The 18697-nt window shown below is 38.6% G+C and overlaps 1 long non-coding RNA gene and 1 pseudogene across 2 annotated transcripts; both read right to left on the bottom strand.

Moving 5' to 3' along the window:
- Window positions 1–8893: 8893 nt before the first annotated feature.
- LOC148195420 (uncharacterized) lies at window positions 8894–18381 on the bottom strand. The gene is made up of 6 exons (XR_015781048.1): window positions 18081–18381; window positions 17834–17960; window positions 17341–17372; window positions 17167–17240; window positions 13528–13591; window positions 8894–9288 (listed from the first exon to the last, which is right to left on the bottom strand). It is a non-coding gene; the product is annotated as an uncharacterized LOC148195420 (long non-coding RNA).
- On the bottom strand, window positions 10173–13502 carry LOC148195421 (uncharacterized; annotated as a pseudogene). Its single transcript, XR_015781047.1, has 2 exons — window positions 10968–13502; window positions 10173–10890 (listed from the first exon to the last, which is right to left on the bottom strand). The product of XR_015781047.1 is annotated as an uncharacterized LOC148195421 (transcript).
- Window positions 18382–18697: the final 316 nt, after the last annotated feature.

Genomic DNA, 18697 nt, shown 5'->3' with positions numbered 1-18697 from the left:
GAGTCAATGAAAGCAAATACTCAAAGAATCATCCAAACAGTTCAGTACAAGGAAAACATTCAATCCGTTCAAGAGATTAATCAAAAGCAACAGAGCCTCACAGATGCACACAATCAGTGTTTCTCTCAAGTGTTTAAGGTAAATCAATGTCACTCAATGCACTCAAGAAAGCAATCACAAATAGACTTGGCAAGCCTCTAATATCAACACTCAAGCACATACGCATGTTCAAATCAAAAGGTCTTTTCATGGTTGTAATGGGGCCAAGGACAAGGGAGGATATATCTGGATAAGAAGCTACAAACCATAAGGAACAGAGGAGCAATGGGGAACAAGTGTAAACACATTCAAACACACCCACAACCTCTAATTCCATCCTCTTCTTGACTCCATTATCCACAATTATTCACACATTTTTTTTTCACTATTTTTCTGCTCTCTTTTTTTTTTCATCCTGTCTCTTTTCTTTTCTCCCTTTTCAAAACAAAACTGTAAAAGACAAGATACACATATATTTACCAAAACAAAACAAGAGAGGAACCAACTAGCCAACTCATCAGAAACCCCCAAGAGACCACACTTGTTCCCAAAACACTTCCAAAGCTCCAAAATTCCCTAAGGTTAAGGTAATCATGGTTTTTCACTTAGGGCTAGTGTATGAGCATTCGGAATAAAGAAATGGGGGAAAGTATAGGCTCAAAAAGGGTTTTCAAAGGATTAGAACAAGGTAAGCTTATTTGGCTAGAGAGGCTCAAGAACAAAACTGCCTTTATCACTTCCAAACATGCATATCAATCAAGAATTATCAACAAGAGTCAAGCCAAGGCATATGTGCAAGCAATCAAGAGACATATCACACACAAGAAAGAACATAAAGTGGCTCAAATCTCACACAGTGTAATTCTGTCACAATCAATTCAACTCTCAAACATCATGATAATCTTCCAAGCAAAGAAAAGCAAGGAATCCAACATCTCAGAGTATCAATGAAGTGAAGGAAAACTGACAACCTAACCCCAATCCAGAATTTACGAAAAGCGTGCAAAACTGTACACAAGACACAACAAACTACATAAAAACCGAAACATGAACAAAGAAACAACCTCCCCTAATAGACCACACTTAAACGACACAATGTCCTCAGTGTGTCACAATCAGTAGATCAAACAATCAGAACAATCATCAGATATCGACAAAGTGCAATAAAAGGGAGGAGGGAAGGAGAAAAGAAACTCCCTGAGTCAGATGGGAGGATAGGTGGGGTGGACCAAAGACGTCTCCTCCACCACTACATCCACTAAAGAAGGGTTGCTGAGGAAAGGCTTCAGTCTATGCCCGTTCACCTTGAAGCTTTTAGCTGTAGATGGACCTTGGATCTCTACTGCACCATAAGGATAAACATTAGTCACAACAAAAGGTCCAGTCCATTTTGATCTCAACTTACCACCCATGAGGCCGAGTCTAGAGTTATACAACAAAACCTGTTGGCCAACCTCGAAGTCCTTTCTAACAATAGAACTATCATGGAACTTCTTTGTCCTTTCCTTGTAGAACTTCGAGTTCTCATATGCCTCCAATCGGATCTCATCCAATTCATTCAGTTGCAACTTCCTTTCCTCTCCAGCTTGGTCCATGGAGAAGTTGCAAATCTTCACAGCCCAATATGCCCGATGCTCAATCTCGACCGGTAGGTGACATGCTTTTCCGAAGACAACCCGGTAGGGAGACATCCCTATCGGTGCTTTGTAAGCTGTCCTGTGAGCCCAACGAGCATCGTCCAACCTATTACTCCAATCTTTCCTGTTGGGTTGGACAATCTTCTCCAAAATCCTCTTAATCTCCCTGTTGGAGATCTCAGCCTGCCCATTTGTTTGGGGGTGGTAAGGTGTAGAAACTCTGTGCGTCACCCCATATTTCTTGAGCAAAGCTTGCATGGATCTGTTGCAAAAATGGGTTCCTTGATCACTAACAATTGCTCTAGGCACTCCAAACCTGCAAAAGAGGTGAGATATAACAAAATCTACAACAACCCGAGCATCATTAGTCCTGGTGGCTCTAGCTTCCACCCATTTTGAAACATAATCCACAACAAGGAGAATATAAGAGAAACCAAAAGAAACAGGAAAAGGACCCATGAAATCTATACCCCATACATCAAACACCTCACAGAACAACATAGGTTGTTGAGGCATCTCTTGTCTTTGTGAAATTGATCCTCCTGCTCTCTGACAAGGCTCGCAAGTGCTGCAAATCTTCTCCGCATCTTTGAAGATGGAAGGCCAATAGAAACCACAGTCAAGCACCCTGCAAGCTGTTCTCTGTATCCCCAGATGACCACCAGGTGAGGAGGCATGACAAAACTGCAGGACCGAGTCAATCTCATGGTCCGGAATGCATCTCCTAGTAACCTGGTCACTGCACAACTTCCACAGATATGGGTCATCCCAAACATAATACTTAGCATCACTCTTAATTTTAGCAATCTGAGCACATGATGCTGAAGGAGGAAAAACAGAAGCAACCAAATAATTTACAATGTGTGCAAACCAAGGAGTGGGGTGAGAGTAAGAAATCATCAACAAACTCTCGTCAGGAAAGGTATCCTGTATGGGCAACACATCAGCTTCATTCCCAGCTTTTTCAATCCGGCTTAGGTGGTCTGCAACCAAATTTCGTGCTCCACTCCGGTCTTCAATTTGCAAGTCAAACTCTTGGAGCAGTAGCAACCACCTGATCAATCTAGGCTTTGACTCCGCCTTTTTCAACAGAAACTTAAGAGTTGCATGGTCAGTATACACAATAACAGGTGATCCAAGCAAATATGACCTAAACTTATCAAGGGCAAAAACAATTGCCAACAACTCTTTTTCAGTGGTGGTATAATTTGCCTGGGCAACATCCAAAGTGCGTGAAGCATAGTAGATCACTCTCGGCAGCTTGTCAATTTTCTGTGTCAAGACAACCCCTAATGCATAATTAGACGCATCACACAGGTATCCTGAAATGGGGCTGTCCAATCCGGTGCCTGAATGATAGGGGCGGTGGTCAAAGCTTCCTTCAGGCAGTCAAACGCCTGCTTGCATTTGTCATCAAAAGAAAAGTCAATGTCTTTCTGCAGCAGTCTGGACAAGGGAAGCGCCTTCTTGCTGAAATCTTTGATGAAGCGCCTGTAGAAACCTGCATGTCCAAGAAAAGATCGCACCTCTCGCACGCAAGAGGGGTAAGGCAACTGCGAAATCACAGATATCTTAGCAGGGTCTACCTCTATTCCCTTTTCAGAAATGATATGCCCTAGAACCAAACCTTGTCCAACCATGAAGTGACATTTCTCAAAATTGAGAACAAGGTTTGTTTCTATGCATCTTTTCAAAACTTTTTCCAGACTATCTAAACATGCATCAAAGGAGGATCCATACACAGTAAAATCATCCATAAACACCTTTATGCAATTCTCAAGAAAGTCGCTAAAAATGCTAAGCATGCATCGCTGGAAGGTACCAGGGGCGTTGCATAGACCAAAGGGCATCCTCCTATAGGCAAAAGTGCCAAAGGGGCAGGTGATGTGGTTTTTTCTTGATCCTCAGGAGCAATATTTATTTGAAAGTAACCAGAAAAACCATCAAGAAAACAATAATGAGATTTACCTGCCAGGCGCTCCAGCATCTGATCAATGAATGGCAGGGGGAAATGATCTTTCCTGGTTGCTTGGTTGAGCCTCCTATAGTCAATGCAGACTCTCCAACTGTTCTGCACTCTAGCTGGGATAAGCTCATCCCTCTCATTCTTCACCACAGTGAGGCCTGTTTTCTTGGGCACAACATGGATGGGGCTAACCCACTGACTGTCTGAAATAGGGTAGATGATCCCAGCTTGCAAAAGTTTGGTCACCTCCTTCTTGATGACGTCCATGATCACGGGGTTTTGCCTTCTTTGTGGCTGTCTCACTGGCCTTGCCCCATCTTCCAAAAGAATTCTATGCATGCATGTGGATGGGCTAATACCAGGTATGTTAGCCAAACTCCAACCAATGGCCTTCTTGTGCTTCCTCAGCACACCAAGCAACTTCTCCTCTTGAACAGAATCAAGGGAGGTGGAAATGATCACCGGTTTCTTCTGATCATCCTCCAAGTACATGTACTTGAGGTTATCTGGGAGTTGTTTCAACTCAAGAGTAGGTGCCTGCAAGTCAGATTCATTTGTACTTCCTACAAAGTGGTTAGTGCATTCTGACTCCAAAGAATTCACAGGTAAAGGCGGAACACCTATCCCATCAAGCTCCAAATCCATATCCATGACAATTTCATTATCAACATCATCCATATCAAAAACATCATCAACATCATGGATATCAAAATTCTCTTCAAAATCAACATCATTCTCAAATTCAGATTCAATGCATGTATGTAGAGAAGATAGAAAAGAATGCTCTTTCTTATGCAAAGAATCAAAATCATCAACAACATATTTATCAATAATGTCATCCAATGCATCGATCCTAAACAGAGAATGGTCCTCAGCTGGAAATTTCATTGCATCAAGGATATTAAAATGAACAACAATATCAGCAAATTCCATAGACAAAGTTCCAGCATACACATCAATCTTAGTTCGGGCAGTTTTCAAGAATGGCCTGCCTAAGATAATGGGAGCGGATCCATGAGAGAATCCCTCCTCCATTTCCAAAACATAAAAGTCAGCAGGAAAAATCAATTCACCAACCCTAACCAAGACATCCTCTATGAAACCTGCTGGGTGGGTAACACTCCTATTGGCCAACTGAATGACCACACCCGTGGTTTGCAAAGGACCAAGAGACAAAGATGCATATATAGACAAAGGCATGACATTAACAGAAGCACCCAAATCAAGCATGGCATTTTCAAATTTATTGTTTCCAATCACACAAGGAATGCAAAATATACCTGGGTCCTTGCACTTTTCAGGGATGTGCGGGACCGACTTAACAATAAGCGCAGATACATTCCTTCCCATGCTAATCCTCTCATTTCCCTTCATCTTCCTCTTGTGTGTGCACAACTCCTTCAAGAATTTGGCACACTTCGGTATCTGCTTGATGGCATCAAGTAGAGGTATGTTCACCTCTACCTTCCTGAAGGTCTCCAGAATTTCCTTATCCACATCTTCCATCTTTTTCCTAGGAAGTGCCCGTGAAGGGAATGGTAGAGGGATAGGTCGGTCAACCAATGGAGAAGGTGCGGCAGCGGTGGTGGTGGAAGAGGGAGAAGATCCACTTGAAGAAGAACCACCGGCTGGAGAAGAAGATTCACCCACCTCAAATGCCTTGCTCGGACTGTCATGGTCGTTCTTTCTAGGACAAGTAGCGGGCATGGGTGTAGGTGTAGAAGCGGGCTCTGAAGGCATAAAAATCTGCTTCCCTGATCTAAGGGTTATGGCACTCACATTCCTTGGGTTCTGCACAGTCTGGGATGGTAACTTATCCGAATTCTGAGACTGCGCCTGGTTTATCTGAGTAGCCATCTGACCCATCTGGTTAGTGAGACTCTGTATGGAAGCTCTAGTCTCCTGCTGAAACTGCAGGTTTTGCATAGTCATCTGTCTCACTAACTCTTCCAATGAAGGTTCAGACGAAGTGGAAGGTTGGGCAACTGGTTGGGCAGGTGCCTCTTGTTGCTCCTGTTGTTGTTGCCTCTGGTGTTGTTGCATTGGTGGAGGCACATATCTGTTAGGTGCTCCAGCATTCTGGAAAGGTGGTGCCTGCTGTTGATGTTGTGGCGCATTGTTCCATCTCAAATTGGGGTGATTCCTCCACCCTGGGTTGTACCTGTTGCTGGATAAGTCATGATTTTGCTATTGTTGTTGCCTGTTGTTGTAGATGTTCGTAGCATAAGCCTGAGGCGCATCAGAGGCAGCAGAGTGCTGCAAAGAAGGACAAGCATCTGTATAGTGGTCACTGGAAGGACAAATAGCACATAGCCGTGCAACAGATGCAGATGGAGCTGCAGATCTCTGGTTGGTAGTCAACTGTGTCACCAACTTCGTAAGAGAGTCAATCTTTCCTTCCAACTTGCTTTCAACAGCTGATAAAGACTGGGCAACAACATCATGTACGCCCCTCACCACAATGGCATCATTCCTGGTGCTAAACTGCTGGGAGTTGGAGGCCATCTTCTCAATCAATTGCCTGGCCTCAGCAGGTGTGGTGTCTCCAATAGCTCCACCACTGGCAGCATCAATCATACCACGGTCCATGTTGTTCAAACCCTCATAGAAATACTGGACAAGGAGATGCTCAGGTATCTGATGGTGGGGACAGCTAGCACAAAGTGTCTTGAATCTTTCCCAATACTCATATAAGTTCTCTCCACCAAGCTGCCTAATCCCAGTTATGTCTTTTCTGATAGCTGTGGTCCGGGCTGCTGGAAAAAATTTATCTAAGAACAGCCTCTTCAGATCATCCCAGCTGGTGACGGATCTAGGCGCCAAACCATACAACCAATCCTTAGCAACATTTTCCAATGAATGAGGAAATGCCTTCAAGAAGATGTGCTCTTCAGGAACATCATGTGGTTTCATACTAGAACAGACAATGTGGAATTCCTTCAAATGCTTATGAGGACTCTCACCTGCAAGACGATGAAACTTGGGCAACAAATGGATCAGTCCAGTCTTGAGAACAAATGGAACGTCCTCATCAGGATATTGGATGCACAAGCTTTCGATATCGAAATCAGGTGCAGCCATCTCCCTAAAAGTCCTCTCGCGAGGTGGAGGTTGTGCCATATTGTTCTCAGTGTGAAAAACAACAGAATCAGAATCAGAATCACGTGCAGATGCAACAGATGCAGTAGATGCAGTATGCACAAAGTACTCAGCAGTGGGATGCACAGTATCCAATGGAACAGACTCAAAAATAGACTCTAAAGATAAATTTCTAGAATGCCTAGCTAACCTATGAAAAGTTCTATCAATCTCAGGATCAAAGGGTGGTATAGGCCCAGGATTTCCCCTAGTCATGCACTAAGTCACAACACCCTAAAATCATGAAACGATATCACAAAAATTTTGAACACAAAAAACAACCTAAACAAACAAATCACACACACTCAAACATACAAGACAAAACACAACACACAAACAATACATTATCAACACAAAAGACCTAAAACTGAACCGTTGGTCCCCGGCAACGGCGCCATTTTGATGGAAGGGTCGCACCTCCCAACAAAAGTTGTGCATAAAAGAATGCAGTATAGACTAGGAAGTGACTCCTAGGTCGTCTCTCAAGGACCAAATTGTGGTTCAGTCTCAGATCAAAAACGTAGTGGGGGGGGGGGGTTTGAAAGTGTTCTTGGGATTGGAAATAAACTAAATTAAAACTGGGAATTAAACACAACCGAACATGAATAAAAACATTAAAATGGAAATTACAACAGATAAATACCCAAACACAATTCAAGCTGTAAACATGCAACGGTTACACTAAAACATTAAATACACAATGTTGTCATTTATCCTACGCATTCACAACCAAAAAGAAGAAAATCAACTCAACATGATATAAAATATTTTAACCAAACAAAGTAACAGAAAATAAATTTTTCTCTACCATAGACCGTGACACACACCTACTCCCATCAAATGAAAAATGCTCAGAGAAATAAAATGCAATGCTTCACGTGGCAGCTGCACCAAGCCGTGACACCTACTGCAGTTTCCCCCGTGAATACGCTTGACAAACAACCTGCTGGAATGTTTCTTCCACTGTTCATGTGTGTGTGCTTTCAGAAGAAAACAAATTCATTCTTCTCTCCAAATTAAATGGCGCTACTGCCTCTAGATAATTGTCCCCATGCACACCCTTTTCTCCATCTAAAAGATTAAATATTCCTTTTCAAAGTGGAATAAATGCTTCCATGTGACCGAACCCCTATGATGGGACGTGAACACCACTCCAGCCAATCAACATGCTCCTTCTTCCAGCAAAGGTAATAAAAAAATAAATGCTTCCAGACCGTGATTTCACTGCACACCGAGACACACCCAACTCCACGTTTTCTTCCAGAAATCCTTGGCACCTTTTCTTATTTTTTTTATGCAAATGGATATTCTTTTCAGCAATTGCCGTGACCACTTCCTACACATTACAGCTACAAAATACCTCTGCACCATCAATCAACACTATCACCGTTCATTCACCAAACCGTAACACATGCTGCACCGATTTTTCAATTGAAAAGCAAAGTGAATCTTTTTCATTTCATTGAGAAACTCAAAAAGATCATTCCAGCACCTTCCCTATTCATAACAACGTGCTCCTCTCATTCTCCTTATCCAAGAATCAAATCCCGTGAGCTGCTGCAATAAACCAACATTCACTTCCAAATTGCTGCTGGACCGCCCACCTAATCTCCGTGCTATTCTCCACCAAAAATCATCATTTGCTACCCTTTAATGCTTCCAGCTGTTACCCTTCATTCCAGCACCGTTCACACCATTGTTTTTCTTCAAATCAGCTCCTCATGTGCCGAGAATCACCGCTTCATGCTTCCAGCCGTGCATCAAACTTCAATAGAAATCAATCCTCTCTTCCAAGATGGAATCCGCTCCTGTCCAGCAAAGAAAGTTAATTCCAGCACCGCATGAGCTAGACCAATTCACCTTTGCGCTTCTTTTACTGGACGTGGCAGCACGCGTGCTTGCTTCATTTGCTCCATGAATAAATCAGCAAAGAGGAGTAACAAGCTGCTCTTCATTCTTCCAGCTCAACACTGCAGCCTGCACAAGCTTCTTCTGAATTGGAATCAGCTCCTTCTCCGTGCAGCTACTGGAATCAGCGCCCCGCTCTAGTTAAATCACCATTTCTCCAAGCCAAAAAAACTAAATAACGTGCATAGTGTAGCAGAATAAAACAAAGGCACAATGAATCACTGTTTCATCCTCAAAGAAAAAGAGAATATTTGTTCTTCCTTCATTCTCAAAAACAACAGCGTTTCGGAAAAAACTAAGGTTCAGAAAAAAAATGAAAGAAAGTGTGTCCCGGTCAAGTGGCGGCTGCCTTTTGTTTTAAGGCCGTGTGTCCCTTTTTTAGGGTAGGGTCCACACACTAAAACCCTAGGGTCCAAGTCATTAACTTCTAATTTTTGAGTCTAAACTAGTTTACCAAAAATTGACCCAAAATGTAAAAGTTGATACAGAAATTCTAAACTACTGAATTACAATTTAATTAATTCAAAAATGTCTGTCTGGAGAGTCTTGAATTTATTTGGCATTCTTCCTGATGTCCCAAAATGTATTTCCGAAATTTTCCTGCATTTCAAAAATGTACTTAATCAACTCAGAAAATCCAAATTAGCACAATTACAAATTTCCGACCAAATTAAGCGGAATTCGGAAAACAGGGGAAATAACAAACAATTAAACACAATTCCCTGGTTTATTTAAGTGTAATAAACTAAATATAATTCAAGAAATAACGACTCATCACTTTCCAATAAAACTCTATTAGTAAATGTTTAACAAAAGAGTTACATTGATAAGTCTTAAGATTGTGGACAACATTATAATAAAGCGACAAAAATAAGGAGCAATACACCCTAACTCTATTCAGTGCTAGAACTATGAAATTCATCTTCATTGTCATCTTCACCCTGTCCTTCTGCATTGTATTCTTCTGATTCCGTTGTATCTTCATCTATTTGCCCTTGAAATGATGAAATATTGTTAGGGTCAACTTCTTCAAGACCAGCTTCTACATCTTGTAATTGGACTACTTCTTCAACTTCAATGATGTCATTAACATGTGACATTTCCTCCACTTGGTATGGCACATCGGCTTCTACATCATTAGAATCAATGCGACCTCTAGGCTTCGTTTTTATCGCAACACACCAACCTCGTTTGTCCGTGTGTGATGTAGGATATGGTACATAATACACTTGTTGTACATTATGTGCAATGATAAAAGGATCAAACAACACATATCTTTTATCCATTCGAATATCCACAATGCCATACTTTGAATCCACCCTTGTACCTACTCTCGATGGATCAAACCAATCACAATAAAATAATACAATTTTCTTTTCAGTGGTTGTTGAATTGTATTCCAACTCATAGATGTGTTTAATGACACCATAAAAATCATCTTGACCTCCTTCTATTAGCCCTTTAACATGAACCCCACTATTTATTGTCCTCTTGCCCTGACTCCATGCATGGGTATGAAATTTGTATCCATCAGCAAAGAAGGTGTGCCATTCCTTTACACACCTTAAAGGACCAAGTGATAAATCTCTAAGATGTTGGTTTCTCACACTTAAAGGATCGTTATGAACCTACAACCATTCACGATATGAAACTATTCAACAATGTAATCTTAAAAAATTAAGGAAGAAATGAATGTGTATGAATGATAGGAAGTCGTACTTTTTGCCTGAACCACAATGGGAAATTAGCATGTACGTATGTCGAACTGTTTGACTCAGATAGTTGATAGACATGTAAGAATGAGCTGTCGACATGTACGTCCAGATTAGATCAAAGAAAATTAATTATATCAAATGAAAGAATTGGGAAATATAATTTATTTTGGAGGCTTACTGAAGGTAAGGTTCAACTTCATTGCAATTGATCAATACATGAACATGAGCTGATCTCAATTCTTCATCACTTAACCATTGTGTTGATTCCCTTCCAGAAGGACGGCCAGGTTGGTGAAACACTGATAATGTTGTCGTAAAGTTTTCTATTTCAATGTCTACTTCATTTCTACTGCTTTGTGGTGTTAACATGAAGTTTTTGAAATAGTGGGAACAAAAATGAGTTGTTTCTCTGTGCAAGTATGATGCGCAAATAGATCCTTCAACCCTAGCCTTATTCTTTACTGAACGCTTAGCATATCCCATGAACCTACAAATTTGAAATTGATGTGTTAGGGTTTTTGAATTATGCCTGGTAAATTGAACAATAACATGTCATATGGGTACCTTTCAAATGGGTACATCCACCTATAGTGGACTGGTCCACCAAGTCGTGCCTCATATGGAAGATGGATAGGGAGATGTTCCATAGAATCAAAGAATGAGGGAGGAAATATTCTCTCCATCTTGCACAGAATGATTGGAATGTTTTCTTCCATCTTCGCCAGGTCATCCTTGTTCAATGTTGTAGAACACAAATCTCTAAAGAAATGACTTATCTCTGTAATGGGATTCAGAACATGAGACGGTAAAGAACTAAACGCTATAGGAAGTAAGCATTCCATAAACACATGGCAGTCATGACTTTTCATCCCAATGAGCTTTCCCCTATTCACATCAACACACCTTGACAAGTTAGAAGAATATCCATCAGGCATCCTAAGACCTTTTACCCAATGACAGACTTGTTTTATTTGGTCTGTTGATAGTGTATAATTTGCTTTTGGCTTATACATGTTTCCATTGCTATGACTTTTTAGCTCCAAATCTTTTCGTCTACAGTACAAACCTATATTCATTCAGGCCTTGTCATTGTCTTTTGTCTTCCCCGCAACATTCATCACAGTATTAAAGATGTTGTCAAAGAAATTTTTTTCAATGTGCATGAAGTCAAGATTATGCCTTAACAAATTATCCTTCTAATAGGGTAGATCCCAAAAGATGCTTTTTTTCGTCCAATTATGCCACTCACCGTATCCATCAATTCTTGGTGCACCATTTTCAGTTATTTTAGGATAACCATTGATTCTATTCCAAACTTCTGGTCCTGTAAGATATGGTGGTGCGTCATCCATCTCCACTTCCCCCTTCTTGAAAGCATTCCTATTCCTCCTAAAAGCATGGTCTTTCGGTAAAAACCTCCGATGAGAGTCAAACCATGAATTTTTTGCCCCATGATATAATCTAAAAGCCTTTGTATGCTCCATGCAATGTGGGCATGCCAGTTTACCATGAGTGCTTCATCCGGACAACATACCATAAGCAGGAAAATCATTAATTGTCCACATTAGCATGGCCCTCAAAATAAAGTTTTGTTTCCTTGAAATATCATATGTTATCACACCCGTCCACAGCTTCTTCAATTCGTCTATCAAGGGCTCTAAGTACACATCTATGCCAACCTTTGGATTGAATGGCCCGGGAATGAGACATGTTAAGAACATGTAAGGTTTAGACATGCACATTTCTGGAGGAAGATTATAAGGAGTGACAATAACTGGCCAACATGAATATGGTATATTTGATGCCTGTACATATGGGTTAAAACCGTCAGAGCATAAACCGAGTCGAACATTGCGTGGCTTGATACCAAAGTCAGGATATACTCTATCAAAGTGCTTCCAAGCCTCTCTATCGCATGGATGACGCAAAACACCATTCGTCGACATGTTCTGATAGTGCCATGTCATTTGTCCTGCAGTTTGTGTTGAGGCATACATTCTTTGTAGTCTGGGAATTAATGGCAAATAGAACATTGATTTCATAGGAACTTGTTTGCTAGTAGTTGCTCCCGTGTTACGTGGTTGATATCTTGGCTTTCCACAAAATTTGCATTCAAGCAACGCGCCATCATTCTTACCATATTCATTATCATAGAAGAGCATGCAACCATCCACGCAACAATCAATCCTCTACGATTGTAATCACAACTTTGATACACACTTTTTTGCATCGTAGTATGTTTTAGGCAAACCTGATTTGATGGGTGTTGCATCCATAACCATTTTTGCAATAAAATCTATGCATTGGTTAGGAATATTCCAATTTGACTTGCAAGCTAATAGTCTGACACACATTGATAATTTCGAGTCTGATGCTCCTCCATACAACGGCTGGTTTGCATCCAACAAAAAATTAAAAAACCTTTGTGTTTCTTCATTCGGAGCCTCTTCAATGTTATTAGAAGTAGATGCTTGGCACGACTCATTTTGCCTAAGAGCATCATGCACCATGTCTTCCATTGTTTGAAATTGGTTAATTTGACCACATTCCGTCTCTACAGCCATCCAACTTTGATGATTGTGTACATCATCTTCTGGCAATCTTTCCCCATGATCCTCCCAAATGAAATAATTAGGCTTGAAACCGTTCTTGTAAAGGTGAACCTTCACAACTCTTTCGTGCAGAATCTTTGTACAATCGCACTTTAAACATGGACATCGAAGACCCCCATCTCTACGATAACGTTCTTGTTCAATGGCTTTACTTATAAACTCTTCAACACCTGATACAAAAGACTCTTTCAAAGCACCTCTTCCTCTATGACACCTATCGTACATCCATGCACGATTTGGTGGAGAACGATTCATGTTCTGTACATAAATCGATTACAAAACAATTAGCCAATGCTTAATATACATCTCTATATTATGACACGTACCCTATCAAATGGCTTCCTAAAGAATAACCTAAATTAGCCAATGCTTGATGTGTTTAATTGTTTAGCTAAATAATTTTAATTAAAAAATCAACATTTAAAGAAGTAAATAACCCTCCTAATATGTTACATACAGTTGCATAAGCATACATTTGCAAAAGGACAATTATTTGAAGGTTTAGGTCTTACTAGGAGCTTTGGTTGATTGTCAAAATAAGCTTGTTCTATACTGGATTGCAGGTACCGAGTGCAACTACAAAAGAAAGAACATCACATATCAATTTATAATAAAGTAATAGAGGGGCAGTCAACTACAAAATTCTTAAGTCTAGGTAGGCTAAAATGTGCTTAATGAGTCAAAACATGTAAAATGCATGGAATTGGGTACTTCGAGGTTCAGACATCATTAACGAAAGATAATAAAATGATCAAAACAGTACTGGAATAAGAGAAATGTAAAATCAGTGGTGATACCAAATTTGAGAGCAAACTAGTCAAAACTAGTGTTAACATCAAATGGGTCTGAATGTTTAGTAATGCCTAAATGCATGATCTTAATAGCTAACATGTTTAGTATGATCTAATCAAAGTCTAAAATAAAGAATATATCAAAAAAATAAAGCAGAATAAAATTCTTAAATTGGCAAGTCAAATTAATTAAAATGTAACAGGTTTTACAGACATCCCTTCCCCTTCCCTGCTTTTTATTTTCTATTATATTTTTTAATTCTAATGTGACCAAAATGAGAGTTAAATTGCTCCAATAAACCAATGAAGTTGCTTCCTAGCTACTTTGCTGCACCATCGCTACGGGAGAGAATTAATGCATTGTCCAATCAATGCATTAAAAAAATCATTTTACTTTCTTTTCAATGCCAAACAACTCCCTCAATTGTTCACCTCTCTATGCTCCTCCTCAATCGTACGTATATATATATATATATATATATATATATATATATATACTAACTAATCATTCATCTGATTAACATCATCACAACCAATTCAAGAATCACTCTGTGATATCTTTTTTCTCATACCAATTCTTCCTATGTTACTTTTCCTACATTCTCAACAAGGGATCCACACCTTTCATTCCACTAAAATACTAAGCATATGCTAAAAGCTCCTCGACGTATTTCTCTTTCTTCTTTTCTTTTACTTAACACCTAAAATAATATTATAAAAACACGTAACACTTAATATAATATAATAAATATAATATACTTATATATATACGTTCTTTGATAGCTTTTGTTACGTAATTCTAAGCAACCCTCCCTTTTATTTTAAATTTTCTTTTCTTTCATTTTACAAAAGCCAAAACCCACCTCCCTTATATTTTCTTCTTTCGCTGATGCATACCAAAACCTAATATAACATATTATATTAATATTAAGTTACGTAACTCCCTTTCTCTTATACATATATATATCCATACTATATTAATATTAACCTAAATATAATATTATTCTCTGTACAACCATTAAACTCTTCCAAATATTAAAATGACCATGCAAAGTGAAAGGTTTATACCCTCTTGCCTGTACTGTAAACCCCATTCAAACAACCCCAATCCTATTCTACGAAAACCACAACATATATATATATATATATATATATATATATATATATATATATATATATATATATATATATATATATATATATATATATATATATATATATATATACTTCAACATTCATATTGTTTCTTATAACTCTTAGACATTATTGTTGAGTTGTTATATTATATAGAGGTTGCAGACACAACAGTTCTCTTAGTTCTCACATTTTGCAAGAATTCTCATTGTATTCAAATTGAGAAAAAAGTATCTTACATAAAGAAAAATAGAGATTATATAAAACTTTGTATAACTGAATAGCTGTTACAAAACCAACAGAAAAAAAAACAAAAAAAATAAACTATAACTGCTTATGTCAACTATTAGAAAAACAGAAACTAAAAGGGAAATATCTAGTAATAATCCCCGTCAAGTTGGGCAGTGAAGTTCACAAATTCCCAACTTGGTAACAAAAATGTCAAAAAAGGTGTGATGAATAGGTTTAGTGAAAGCGTCAGCAAGCTAGGCTTAGGTAAAAATAAGAAGTAGGTAAATTAAGCCTTGTTGAATTTTGTCGAGAATAACATGGCCAAAGCTCTGTATTCAATTGCAGAGGAAGAACAGGAAACAGTAGTCTGCTTCTTTGATTTTCAAGAGATCAATGAAGAGTCAACAAAAACTCAAAAGCCAATGATAGACTTTCTAGTATCCAAATAGCAATCTCATCTGAATTGGCAAAGGCCGAGAGTCTAAGGTCTGATGAAGCAAAGAAGAACAAGCCATGAGCAGGGGATCCATTGAGGTAATGAAAGATTCTTTGAGCAACATTGTAATAAGTATCAAGAGGTTTGCATAGAAATTGGCTGAGTTGTTGTACACATAATCAATATCTTGCTTGATAATGGTGAAATGCAAAAGTTTGCCAACTAACTGCCAGTAACCAGCAGCATTAGATAAAAGTTGTCCATGATTTGCTTGAAGTTTAATAGAAGAATCAGAAGGAGTGTTAGTAGGTTTAGAACCAATCAAACCACTGTCATCGAGAAGTTCAAGAATATATTTTCTCTGATTCATGTGAATTCCAGATTTGGACCTTGCAATTTCAAGACCGAGAAAGTACCTTAAAGATCCTAGGTCTTTGATATTAAATTTGGTATCTAAGATGTGCTTAAGATGATTAATTTCTGCCATATCATTGCTAATTAAAACAATATCATCCACCTAAACAAATAATGCAGTAAAAGAAGTAGAAGCAGATTTGACAAACAAAGCTTGATCTGCAGAACATTATTCGTAATTAAGAGAAAGAAGAGTAGCAGATAAGGTACTATGCCATTGTCAACAAAGGGGAAGTAAACTAGGAGGAGGGACAATGTAAACCTCCTCATGAAGCTCTCCATGAAGGAAAGCATTGTTGACATCCAGTTTCTCCCAAAACCATCCTTTAATAGCTGCCATAGCTAGGGAAAATATGTAGTAATAAGTTTATTGATACTGTCTAAGAAGCAATGATTCTTACTCTTTATCTTTTCTAGTATGCCAACTTTCAGCAAAGTAGATTTTGGAATGAGTAAACTCTTGAATAGAGAAAAGAGGCTATCTAGTCTCAACACAAACCTTTTAACATTACTCCATATAACCACGGGAAGAAAAATTAAGGGCAGGGAATATATTCTTGATATCGTAAAGTAAACAAAAAAATTCAAGGTTACAGAATAGATTAAATAAAAACACAAAAGGATTGAAACTATGTTCTCTGTAATTTGGTGTAGCTTTTTATGATTGCAGTGCCACAAGAGGAAGACTATATCTGCCACAAGATGAATTGGCAACAGCTAGGCTTTTAGATGATGACATTTTCCTGGGTAAAGTTATAGATAAACCTAGTAAATTCATGAAGGGACAGATAAAGAGGACAAGGATGTTTTTTGATGATGCAGAGAAAGGAGTTGCAGAGCTAAACCCTGCTTGCAGGTGGCCAGTGTGGGCATCGACAAATTCCTAAACAAAAACAAATTCAATAATTTGCCATTTTAGAGTTCAACGGAATATTATCTTTCCGTCTTGTCAATGAAGTAATTCCTTGATAGTACAAATTAACAAAGATGAGGAAGAGCTTGAGCTTCCTTTCTTTGATCAAGCTATAATTACCCAAAGCAACTTATGGCTTCTCAATTAACAATGTATATGGTAATCACATCAAAACCATTAAACTATATACAATAGCTATTTCCTCATTAAACAAAACATAATAACTACTTACCCTTTTGTGGTGCTTTCCTTTTTCAATCCCAAAAGCTTCCTCCACTTATCTTACCCTTCAAATACTTTGCAGTCCTATATCACACAAATCCAACCAGAGAAAACCATATCAAACATATATATAATTAATAATATAAATTATATGTTATAGTCCTTAAAGATTGCGTAAACATACCTTAACACGCCTCTGAATGTTCACTCAATGTCCTAAAAATGCACCAAAGTATGGATTCAGGTTTCATACCTCACCGAGAATAAAGAAAGAGATTGGTTTCAAGTTTTCATTTCAAGATTGGTGCTATATTTTTACAAAATGGGTACGTAATAAGTGAATGATGTTGTGGGAACATTAGCTAAAACATGGGTTTGTTAAATTTAGTTAGTTGAAAACCTCCATTACAAAGAAAAATGAAAAATATTCATCAACGACCACAAGACATTTCCCAGGTATAGGTGAAAATCCATTCATCATGTACTTAATCTAATGCCATTAAGAAATTATCTCAACATAAGAATCCAATAATAATTGAATGGTTCCCCTGAGCAAAAGATGGAATAAATGATTATGGGCATGATCAAAGATGATCTCTATGACCACGGTAGTGTTTGAGATATTGGGTTTGGACCTACTTGGGACATCCTTTTACGAGGGAAAGGAACTCACTCACCTTTGGTTCCTTCACTAAGGGCCTTCGCAACTCTAAATGGTATGTCTCAGTCCTGCATACCACTAACAATCTTCTTAAACCGCCAAACACTAGCCTCAATTGATGTTTCCTAACACTCCAACCACAGCTTGCGAGACCAACCACAAACGTGTCAAATAAAACAAAAAAAATACAATATTAGGGCTTTCGATTTTCACCAGTTAACGATTTCATCGAATACTAAGCATTAGGATTAGGGTTTACTTACAAGATGGAGATACTCCTTCAACGTTCAACTACGGCACCCGACCGAACAACAAAATTGCTTGGTGAACGCCAGAACACGACAGACAGCTCAATACAGAGAGAGGAGACAGAAGCAGAGCACGACGGATAGCGACAATGAAGAGGGTTGGAGAGAGGGACAGGGAGAGCGAAGACGGCTCGAGAGAGGGATGGTGAAAGCGAAGACGGCTCGAGAGAGAAAGGACTCGAGGGTTTGAGAGAGAGACAAAGATGGCTCGAGGGTTCGACACAGACAGCAAAGCTTCACAGTTCAAGAGAATGATATTTTTCAGCTTCTAATTAATTCAAAATATTTTTTTTAAAAAAATTATTGTTGAAATCCGTATATAATATAATGCATTCTACTTACATACGGTTCATGGAAATTACATAGGGATATATCCTTAGGTATTTTTCCCACCACCACGTGCCAATTTATGTAAAGAAATTATATACGGATTTTTCTGTATATAAAAATTCATATATAATATCCGTATATAATTTCCGTATATAATACCTGATTTATATACGAATTTAAATCCGTATATAATGTTCCGTATGTAATTCCATTATTTCTTGTAGTGACCTTTATACTTAGAA

This window comes from Vigna umbellata, chromosome 7 (assembly GCF_029865625.1).
Source record: "Vigna umbellata cultivar VRB3 chromosome 7, Vumbellata_1.0, whole genome shotgun sequence".
Taxonomy (NCBI): domain Eukaryota; kingdom Viridiplantae; phylum Streptophyta; class Magnoliopsida; order Fabales; family Fabaceae; genus Vigna; species Vigna umbellata.
This window is presented reverse-complemented; position numbering and strand designations above follow the sequence as displayed.